Genomic DNA, 11,566 nt, shown 5'->3' with positions numbered 1-11,566 from the left:
ATATATGAGACCACACATCTCTTGATTAAGTCGTCAAATTTGTAGAATGATTGAAAACTGGAAATCTGATTTCAATTATTGCTTTTGGTGGTTCTGGAATTTATGTAAGGAGATAAAACATTTGGTTCCAGGAGAAAATTTTTATTGCTGGGGGCAGGGGATACATATCATTATAAGTTCATGAAATTTTGCAAACCATTTTGGATAGTTTGCTCTAACAGTTTTACAACCTTTATGTTTCTTGTCTTGCTAAATCAAAGTCAGGTCTGTTTTGTATAAGTCACATGTGCTTTACTTCAGAGCCTTTTGAGTTGCAGACAGGGTTCAAATTCTGGACCTTCCACCTCTTGGCTTTGGGAATTTGAGCAAACACCACCCCGTCGTTTCTCGGTTGCTGCTCGTTATAAGGACATAATGATGTGTACCTGACGGGATTTTAGAATGAAGAAATGACCTGAGTACAGTGCCTGGTGCATCATTGTTATTATTAACTAGCATCCTCCAAAGGACCGTATTTAAAATCTCTGTTTGCATTTGAAATGTGATTCACAGTTTATAAAGCTGATATTTTGCGTGAGACGATATTAAGACAAGTATTAAAACTTTGCATTTTAGAGATGAGAAAACCGTGGTTGAGAGATGTAAAATGGAGTTTTCAAAGGTCACATTGCAAATGGCAGAGCAGGAAACCTGTCTTTCCTTAACATTATCCCTTATTGCCTCTGACCAAGATTCTCTTGACCGAACTCTATTTAGGTGCTCTTAAACTCTTTGTCAAGTAGGCCTCAACTTTTGGATTTCTGTGTTTGTTTCTACATTTTCCAATTTTAGCAAGAACCCTTCTAGGTAGGTTTACCCAGAGTTCCCCATCCTCAACACCTTTGATATTTTATTGGGTTCCTTATCTTCTACCTTCTCCCAAGTGATGTCTGATCACTCCGGCCTGCCTTCAGCAAGAATTCTGTTAGGATGGTTTAGCAAAAATTACTCCTGATGTTTCCTCTGATTAATTTTTCACTGTAGACTTAAACAAATAGAGCCAGATAGTCTTCCAACAAAAATGGGTTTATTCAGGAGCAATAAAGAATTGCAATTCGGGCCATGTGGTCTAATGGCAAACCATACACATTCTGCAAAACAAAGAGGCCACTCTTCTATATAAGAGAGGAGGAAGCTGGGGGAGCTATTATAAAGAAAGAGTTCTTCCTGTCCAGCTCTGCGATTGACATGGGGTGTGAGAGCTCCCCCTACAGGCCCTCCCGACTCCAACTTAAATGTGGTTTCTGTCCATTAATCTTCACGCTGTTTACTGTCCCCCACCCTGATCCTTGCCTGTAAATTCCCATTCTGTATTCGGAACTGAGTCCAATTTCACTTACTCACTGCAAGACCCTATTACAATGGTCCCTATCTCTATAGGTCTCCTTTGGATGAAGCATGCCTTCCATCTTAAACAAGTGTCCTGGCTCTTAGTAGGTCTTAATAACATTTTTGTTGAATAAATGATTAAATGACGTACCCAAAGCAAAAATTACATGAATTCTAAGCTTACGCTATTTTTCTTGTGCTTGAAGTTCTGTATCTAAATTAGGTGTTGTTTTCTGGTAACGAGAGCAGAATTATGGATATGCAGATAAAGTAGAGGTTGCTTAATATTAAGTGTGAACTGAGTCACAGTTTTTCAGAATGTTAGAGGGATTCCCTTTTCAAATGAAGCTCCTTGAGTGCGCCATCTTCAGGGCACAGCTTTCAGGTGGCTGAAGCACTCTCAGCCTTCTGGACAACCAGCCCCTGATCGGGTCACCTGAAGAGGACAAATGCTTGATATCCAAAGTCCACCCAAGCCACAGCACATGCTATGTCAGGCAACATGCCTGAATCTGAAAGAGCGACACATTCCCTCGATTGCCTCAGGCCATGCAGTGCACAGGACTTCTTTTTCTTGAGTGGGCAAGGTAGCCTTGATTCAACAAGAAGACCATGAGAAACTTGACTGGATTTCATATGTGAGTACTAAGTAAAAATTGCTGGAAGAAGCTACTTATTTGGCACTTATTCATGGCAACGAAAATTTAATGGTGAGTTATATATGTCTAAAAAGATATTTCTATCACATTTGCAGTGATCCTTTCTCCCTATAAGGTAACATTTACAGGTTCATAAGATTAGGAACTAGTACTTTTAGGAACTGTTATTCAGCTGACAACATCCTGCTATACTCAAGACCACTGGATGGGGAGTGACCAGACTGGTTCCTAATTCCAAGTCTACAATTAAGTAACAGTGTTGCTTTAACCAAGTTACATAGCCTTTCTTGGCTGCATTCACCTGTACATGAGTTGGCTAAATAAATACTATCAAAGGTTCCTCAAAGTTTTAAAATTATAAATCTGTAGTTTCATGAGAAACGTTTACGATACACTACAGTAAAATAAATAAATAAATAAATAAATAAATAAATAAATAGATAAATAAATAAATAAATAAATAGAAATAAGCCTTCCTGCATTAAAAAAAAAAAAAAAGGAACTGGTGACAATCAACACTGAAAGAGCAATTAATTCCATTAGCATTTAACAGACTCAATGGCAGCACAATGACTCCCATTGATGGCATGAGTGGGCCATTGTGCCCCCTGCCAGTTAAACAGACACCACTTTATGCTTAGCAGCTCTGATCCCTAATTGGAAAGAGGGCTGGTCCCAAAACGATAAAAGAGAATCACATCAGAATGCTGGAATTCAACATGGGGCTTGCTTAGCAGCTTCTGGCTGCCTGGTTGCTGCTCCTCCCCTGAGCTTCTTGTCCAGGAATTTGCCCCTTGGAGACTAAAGCCCCACAATGGCTCAACTTTTGCTTTTGGTGTATTTGCCTGGAAAGTTTCCTTTCACTCTCTTCATTGCTCAAAAGGAAAGATAAAGAAGGGTCTTATTGCTAGAACCAATTACTTACCAAAGCCATGTCCCTCACACTCAGCTTTACTTGGAGTTAAAGAGATTCTCATATTTTCCATTTCCAAAGTGTTGAAATAGGGCAAAGCAGAAGAGACTACTTGATTATTTAATTAAAGAGGAGAGTTCATTCTCTAAATCTATTGAAAAAAGTGGCCGTCTGGCTGCTCCCTTTGCTGGGAAAGCTCTTTAAGGAATTGCCCAAGGCTCTTGTTCTCACCTACTTAGGGCTTTGATCAAATGTATCTTCGGTGAGCCTTTTCCTGTCCAGACTTGCACTCTGCCTCCCACCCCACTCCCTGTTCCTCACCCTTGATTTATTTTGCATTACAGCACGTTTTTTTCCCCCCCTAACAGCTCATGAAGGATTGGATCTTTCTGGATTTTATCTGGATCTCAAGTACTTAGAACAGTACTTAGAAAAGTTCCTGATACACAGTGTGTACCCCACACATTTTTGTTGAATGACTGAATGTTGAATGGCATACAAGAAAGTACTCTCATAAATATTTTGTAAATGAATGAATCATTAAGAAAGGGAGTCCTTTGAATTTCTGCTGGTCCTTTGATTTTTATTCTGGCAGAACACAGAAGGAAAGTGGCCTGCCATTTGATGTAGCCTTTCTGAAAGTCACGTACTTCTGCAGGATTTCCTCACGGCTAGTGGTGATTTCACCTTCTCCAGAAGAGAAAAGCTGTTGAAGACCTAAAGGACATGCTAAATTTTGCTCTGATGTCCTTCTGACTCTTACATGCCATTAAATCTTCTCTTGGTTTCTCCTGGAAACTTTTTTCCCTTCTGTTCCCCTGAGGGATCTCTGATTCCAGATTCAAATAGTTAATTATGTTAAAGTATAAAGACATAGAACCATAGCATGTTAGATTTGGGAAGAACCATTGAGCCTAGTGGCTCCATGCCTTCCTGTACCTTATAATGACTTGGAGAGCTTTTATAAGTACTGACACTCAAGTCTCACCCCAGGCTCTTAAATCCAAATCTCTGGAGCCAGACCTACCTCAGAATCATTTAAAAGCTCTCTTGCTAATTCTATTGTATAGCTAGAGTTGAGAACCACTTATTTATTCTGCCTCTCATTTCCAATTCAGTAGATGAGAAACTTGGACTTAGATGTATCATATTAGTTTCCTATGACTGCTGCAACAGATTAGCACAAACTTTATGGCTTCAAACGATAGAAATTTATTTTCTCAGAGTTCTGGAGGCCAGAAGTCCAAAATGAGTATCACTGACCCCAAATTAAGGTGTTAGCAGAGTCGTGCTCCCTCTGGAGGCTTTAGGAGAGAATGCTTTTCTGTTCTTTTTCCGGTTTCGAATGGCTGTTGGTCGTTCCTTCCATTCATTGGCTCATGAGGACCCTTCCTCTATCTTCAAGGCCGTCCGTGTAGCATCTTCGCATCTCTCAGTCTTCACATCAACTTCTCTCTGTGTATCTAAAGTCTTCCTCTGCCTAACTCTTAGAAATATACTTGTGATTGCATTTAGGGCCCACTCAGATAATCCAGGATAACCTCCCTGTTACAAAATCTTTAGTTTAATCACACTTGCAGTGATCCTTTCTCCATAGAAGGTAACATTTACAGGTTCACGAGATTACAACCCAGTATTTTTGGGCACCGTTATTCAGCTGACCACAGACGTTCAGGGACCAGTCCCGATCACACAGCTGATATTAGCAGAGCAAGCTGGACACCTGCATCCCATCGGAAACCTCTTTGATTACTTTTACAGTAAGTGACCTTCACAGAGTGAATTTGACCCTTTGATTTGCCTTATAATGGGGCAGAGGAGTATCCACTATGAATTATGTATTGATCAGACTTTTGAATAATAATATTTTTAAGAGTTAATATATATGTATATATACATATACATGTATGTATGTATGTATGTATGTATGTGTGTGTGTGCGTATATATAAATATATATATATTTCTCCAAGACTGATCGATCGATCTATCTATCTATCTGTCTATATCTTTCTCCAAGTCTATTTTCCTTCTGAGTCCTGAAGCCTCTTCTATCACCAGATATCTAAACGTATATTATTCGTTAACTTGAGGACGGTCAACAGAGAGAATCAGATATCAAACTCTTGACTGTTAGTTTTGAAAATGTCAGAAAGAACTGGAAGATTATTTGTTAGATTTGGTGATGATTTTGTGGTGTGGAGGAGAGAGAAAAGGGAGGTATTACAGAGATAAAATAGTTACGATGCCAAGCCTGAGCAAGGGACATCTGGAGCTAATGCCAGGAAGCAGCCCGAGCCCAGTCATTGATCTCAGACCATCTACCCTGGACAGGTCTTCCCATCCACAGCTGCCTTTTCACATGCTAGGCATCAGCAGGAGTAGTACCCAATTGCGTCTTAGATTTAATTAGTTCCCCTCTGACCCACTCTGTCTAAGCAACCCACTTTCCATGAATACAGAGCAGAGTGTTCTGAACACCTAGATGGCTGACGGTGGTGGTAGGGCCTGAACAACTAGCTCAAACGCTCAGTGGGACAGTAGTGAAATATACCTATAGAGAGGAGGAAAAAATTTTCATATACCCCTCTAGGTTCCTTTGGCTCATCTGTAATCAACATGATAGATTAATAAGAGAATATAACCACCTTTAAATATATACATATACATGGGAACCCCACATACATGAGAGCTTTAGAGACAGAAAGGTAGAATGAGGTATATATGACATTCTGGGCTCAGGTAAGCCCTGAGGCTTCAGAGGGAAGCAGGGCAATTTGCAGGAGGGTAAGAGCAGATGTTCACTAATTAGAAGTTTGTCCTGACATATAGCTAGGTCATAAAAAGTTATTTCTGATAATAACTCTTATGGGCAAGGCCCTCAGTTTGGATTCCTCTAGGTAGTTAAGGAAGGAACTGAAGTTTCTCCTGAGCCTGCAGGGCTTGACTGCTTCAGTTCAAAATGAACTCTACGCCAAAGTAACACATCTTGGGAAGGGCTGTTCTTAACCCCTTTGCTACTATTGCATGATGAACTAGCACTTTTATAATGCTTTACGAAGTATAAAGTGCTCTTATATGCATTTTGATGAGTTTCATTGTATTGCTGAGATTGTATTATTAAGTCTGAGATGTTACAGCTAGTATGTGGTCATGATGGGACTTTAACCAGGTCCTGCCTGGCTTCAAGTCTTTGGCTTTTTCCCACCACCTCTAAGGTTTGTCTCAGGAGAATGACAGAGATGCCATCAGCCAGATGCCCATGCACATTCCTCTCACTCTGAGGAACCAAGGCTTGCCGTGAGGTTCAGAGTCAGGGATCATTTGATTTGCTTCCATGAAGTCTCAGAACTCAATCTCTGTGAAAAGTTTATCTTGTTCTTCAAGCCAAACACAATAACAAAGGATCGAGTTGGAATTTTTATGGGCGCAGAAAGCAGGCAAGACTAAGTGGATTTTAAACATTCAGTTTGGATGGGAATTAGAACAATAGCAATAAAAGTGTCTTTAGAAAAATAAATCATGTATGGAGAAGAGGCAATGTAATCTAACCTTAGAGAAATCATTGGCCTGGAAATCAGGATACTTGGAAACTAATGTTGCAAACAATTGTGTAAATTTAGGAATGTCACTTACCTTCTTTATGCTCCTCTTATCATTAGCTCTATAAGATGGAAATGATACATGACCTACCTAGAAAAATACATAAAGTTTTTAGGAAAGAAAAACACTATGTTGAATGCAACATAGCAGTATATCTAAAAATGGATGAATCTGGAATGTGTGTGCTATTTTGTCCCTCCCAAATTTATCTGTTGAAGTCTTAACCCCAGAACCTAAAAATCTGACCTTATTTGAAAGATCACTTCAGATATAATTAGTTAAGATGTTAAGACAAGGTTGTAATGGGTGAGCCCCATAATTCAATATGACTGGTGTCCTTATAAAAAGGGGAAATTTGGACACACACACACATGAGAATACCAACGTGAAGATTGGAGTTATGTTGCCACATGCCAAGGAACTATCAGAAACTAGGAGGGATACCTGTAGGAGATCTTCCCCTAGTGCCTTCAGAGAGAGTACTGTCCAATCAACACCTCGATCTTGGATTTCCAACCTCTGGAGTGGAAAGACAATGAATTTCTGTTTAAACCACTCAATTTGTGATACTTTGTTAGGGTAGCCCTAGCAAGCAAATGCATTGCCCCTGACATGGTGTTCCTGTGATGAGGAATGTGTGGATGAACCACTTTTTGTAGTCATCTTATGTGACAGTTGCAACAATTCTGTAAAAAGTCCAGACAGTGAATATAACAACACCTAGGTGAAGATCAAGAATTTGGGTTCTTTTTCCCAATACACAAATTTCTTGATTTAGATAAAAAAAGTAAATCCCAGGGGGTTGGGATAGTTCGCCATGGTCCTCTTAGAATTAGAGCTGAATGTGTCAAAGAGCGGCTGATTGCAAAGTCTCTCCTATTGTTGGTGGGGGTGGTGCATATGGACGTAGGCTTCGTTTATTTACTTAATCAACTATTACTTATTGAATGTTGATTGTACAAAGTCGTGGCCACAATTTAATGGAAACTCTAGTGAACAATCTAATGGAAAGATAGTTGTGGGCAGAAGCTGCCAGCTACCATTTATCTCCATGTTTAGGCATCCTGAGTAGAGAAAGCAAGGCGGAGCACAGGATAAACCAGTCTCTGTGCCCTGGTCTCCTTCCTCTTCTCCTACTTTCTTTTTAACTCAAGATATTCCTTTTACCCACTTGCGTCACCCTGTATTTAGGCAAGAGGAGCCCTTGACCTAGGACCCTGTTTTAGAAGGTCTCATATAGTACAAAAAAACAGTTCTGGCCCCAGCAAAACACTTCTCCACATTTCTGTCCTGGGTTGGATAATATAGCAGAGATAGACACTATATCAGAGCAAGGGAACAATTTGAGTGGCAGAACTTTGAAGTTAAAAAGGATAAATTAATTAACCTAAATCCTTCCTCTCAGCATGAAGTCAATAGGTTTTACATAAAGAAATAGGGTTTCCAAGTAGGGACAAGAAGACTTTTATTAAGTAGCACGATATCAGCAACACAAAATATTTTGCAGTATGATAAATTCATACTACTTTTGAATTTGTTTATATGTAGGTCAAGATCTGTGCTGTCCTATATGGTGGTCACCAGTCTCGTGTGGCTACTTAAATTTAAATCAACTGAAGTCAGAAGCTAAAAAGTTCAGATCCTCAGGCACAATCACCACATTTCAGGTGTTCCATAACCACACATAGAGCATGGCTACCATCTTGGACAATTCGGATATAGAACATTTTCAGCATTGCATAAAATTCTGTTTGACAGCACTGGTCTAGAAGTAACGAATGTGAAGCATGATACTGAGTCTTTACAATTGCAAATAGATTGGTACTGAAGCTAGGATTGCCAGCAGTTTTGTTTTTACAATACTATTTATTTTAATTTAACAAATATTTTCAAAATTATTCAGCTAATTTAAGTAATTAAAAGACGACTGAAGAAAAGCCTAGGATAATGGTGCAAACTCAGCGGGTAAAAAAAAAAGTGTGCAAAGTAGAATGCTTGCCGAATAGAGAAACATTAGGCGTGCCATGTAAGGTATATAGTTTGAATTTGTTACTAGAAGAATGATCTCAACAATATTCATAACAATGACATTGGGAACAATTCATTGTTCATAATGTCATAATGATTATAATGTTTTCTGGATCTAGTCACAGGAGGGACATCTTAATAAAACACATGTCAAGTCTGATGTCATAGCTACTCTCAGATACATGCTGAGAATAATGACTAAATGCTGGTAAACCAACTAAATTAAATTTAGATAACTTGAAGTTCAGTAGAAGAGATAAATGAGACATAGATCTTATGAATTTGAATATTTCATTAAAGAAATGATAACATTTACAATGCCATTGTGCATTCTGTGATCAAGATATTTTATGACATTTTGTGATGATGATTTATTATATGGGACCAAATTAAAATGTTTTAATATGATATGTAAAATTATGGTTAGCTTCAGAATCTAAATATTACTTAAAGAATTTGTTGACAGATTCTTCTGCTATTGCCTCAGAAGAGGAAAATTTCTCTAAACTGAAATTAATTTAGAAAACCGAGGACTATAATTACTCAAGAAAATTTCTCTAATTTAGCTTTGCTGTCAGTAGAACCTAAAATATATGAAAATCTTTAACAATGTAATTAGTGATATGCTGAAATGAAGACAAGAAAATACCTTAATAAATAATGAAAAATAGATAATAATTTATGACTTGTATGTCTCGTCTTTAGAACTCGTTCTAGCATTGGCAGCTTACCAACAGAACACCCCAACTTGAATAAAATTCAGTTATCTTTTATATTATGTTGACTTAATCTATTTAAAATAAACAGTATTAGAAATATTTTTCAATTTTGTCATTATGAAGGGATATTTTTCAAGGAAGAAAGATAGAACCTATTTTAACAAACAGTTTGTTAACCTGATTTATACCTTTAAAATATAATAATATATGATACGTAGGCCTCCATTTGTCTCCTGGTCTAGGAATAGTAAGAGTGAATCTGGCCCATCAGTCCTGTGGTTGGTTAGAGCCTCCTGTTTGAGATGTCCAGGGAGCTCACTGAGACAAGTGCACTGCATTCTAGTTCAGCTTCATGGCTCACCTCTAACTAGCACGTAATTCTAGACATTTGGGGATTGAGAGCATTTAGAGGAGAGAAGATTGTGTGTAAGTGTTGCGACGGGTTATACTTCAGTGGATAGTGACCAGTCTCTTGCCATCTTCACAAATACAGAAGAGGAAGGAGAAATTATTCAACTGTAGTTCGAGGGATTACATTTATGCCCCAGGGAAAACGTGTTTGGTAGTGGGTTCTCTTTAACTATGGGAATGGTTGATTGAGGGAACCTCTGCCTCCTCTTGCCTTGGGCTGTCGCTGGATTTCTTGAATTTGAATGTTATGGTTCTGGTGTAGTTTTGTCTGAAAACAGAGAAATAGGGCTGGGGTAGGGAGATATGAAATTTTTTTCCAGTTTTATTGAGGTATAATTGACAAATAACAATTGTAAATATTCAAGGTGTACAACTTGCTTTTTAAATATCTATAAGGATACATCATAAAATAATCAATCCGATCCAGCTAATGAACATGTCCATCACTTCAATAGTTATCTTTTTTTTTTTTTTTTTTTTTTGGTATTGTCCTTACGGGTCAAAAAGGCTAAGATTCCATGGCCTACTGCTTAAGTATGGCACAGTCACATCCCTGTAGCTCAAAGGCGCGAAATGAGTTTTACCACAGGCTCCAAGGATATTCTGAGGAAATGGCCTGTTCTTGTTCTTGTTGTTCTGCATTCTTTTTGAATGCCAAACGGAGCCATTCCACACCTGGACCCCTGGAGGCCTTTGGGTTCTGTTTTACCAGTGACCTAATCTACTGTAAATGACCACCAGGAGAGCCACTGGAATTAGGCTGATACAGGACACATAGTCGTAACATTCTGTAATAAGGAACAGTTCCCTCAGACTGTCCCAAACGAAAATTGAGCTCTAGCCTAGGCTGACTTTCTGTCCATCCCAGGCCCAGCATTGGTCACCAGAGTGGGGGGACATTCACGGAGCTGACCGCCTGAAAGGGCTTCTGGGTCAGGTTTCCCAAGAGCAGCTGCAAGTCACTGAGGCATCCGAAACCTTTGCATAGGGCATGTGAGATGTCTGTCTGACTTCTAAGAGAAGCTCTGCAACTCTGAACTTGGAATGAAATGGCTTTGGAAGGGAACGAAGAGAGGCAGCAGGAAATGTCAGAGGCCACTGGATGGAAGGGGCAGGCGTCTGTGTGCTGATAGCAGAAAGAGGAACATGCTTCTGAAAAGAAAAGGAAACCCATTCAAATTAGTGGGATTTTTAAAATATATATGTCAGAGGAAAATGCTTGTGGTGACAACTGGCTAAAATGAAGGAGTGGAGCCCCTTAGAATGTGAGTGGCTTGAGGCAGAGGCTAAATGACAGAGGCTATTTAGTTCACTACTACGAGGCCACCACCTGAAAGAGTGCTGAGTGTGTACATGACCGATAAATGTTGTTGGCTTAACCGATGAGTGAACGGCTCAACAAATCTGTGAATTTCATGGGTGTCCATGTGGCCTCGCAGAAGGAGCTGGAAGATGAGAAACAGACATGTATGGATTTCGACTTGCCACTCTTCTTATTGTGTAATAGTGCTTTCTGCCTCAATCTTTTTCATTTTTAAAATTTGCTTAATAATAACCACTTTGCTCGGTAGGTGAGAATTACATGAAGTATCATATGTAATCATCACACACACACACACACACACGCACGCACGCACGCACACACACACACATTGAGGACTTACTTCTTTTAATCCCATTTTTTTTCTTTCCTGAAGTTGGGAAAGTACAGTTCTGATAGCCCATAGAATCTGCTTTGTAGTGTCAAAATTATCTGATATATAGAAAAAGGGCAGAGAGGACTGCATGTCCTTTCAGTGTCATTCTGGAGTATTGTCTAATAGACCTATCCAAGGACTATTTAATAATCAAGGAGAAAAGTCTGGG

This window comes from Pteropus alecto, unplaced genomic scaffold, assembly GCF_000325575.1.
Source record: "Pteropus alecto unplaced genomic scaffold, ASM32557v1 scaffold164, whole genome shotgun sequence".
Classification (NCBI taxonomy): domain Eukaryota; kingdom Metazoa; phylum Chordata; class Mammalia; order Chiroptera; family Pteropodidae; genus Pteropus; species Pteropus alecto.
The sequence above is the reverse complement of the archived record's forward strand: the minus strand, read 5'-3'. Positions refer to the sequence as shown.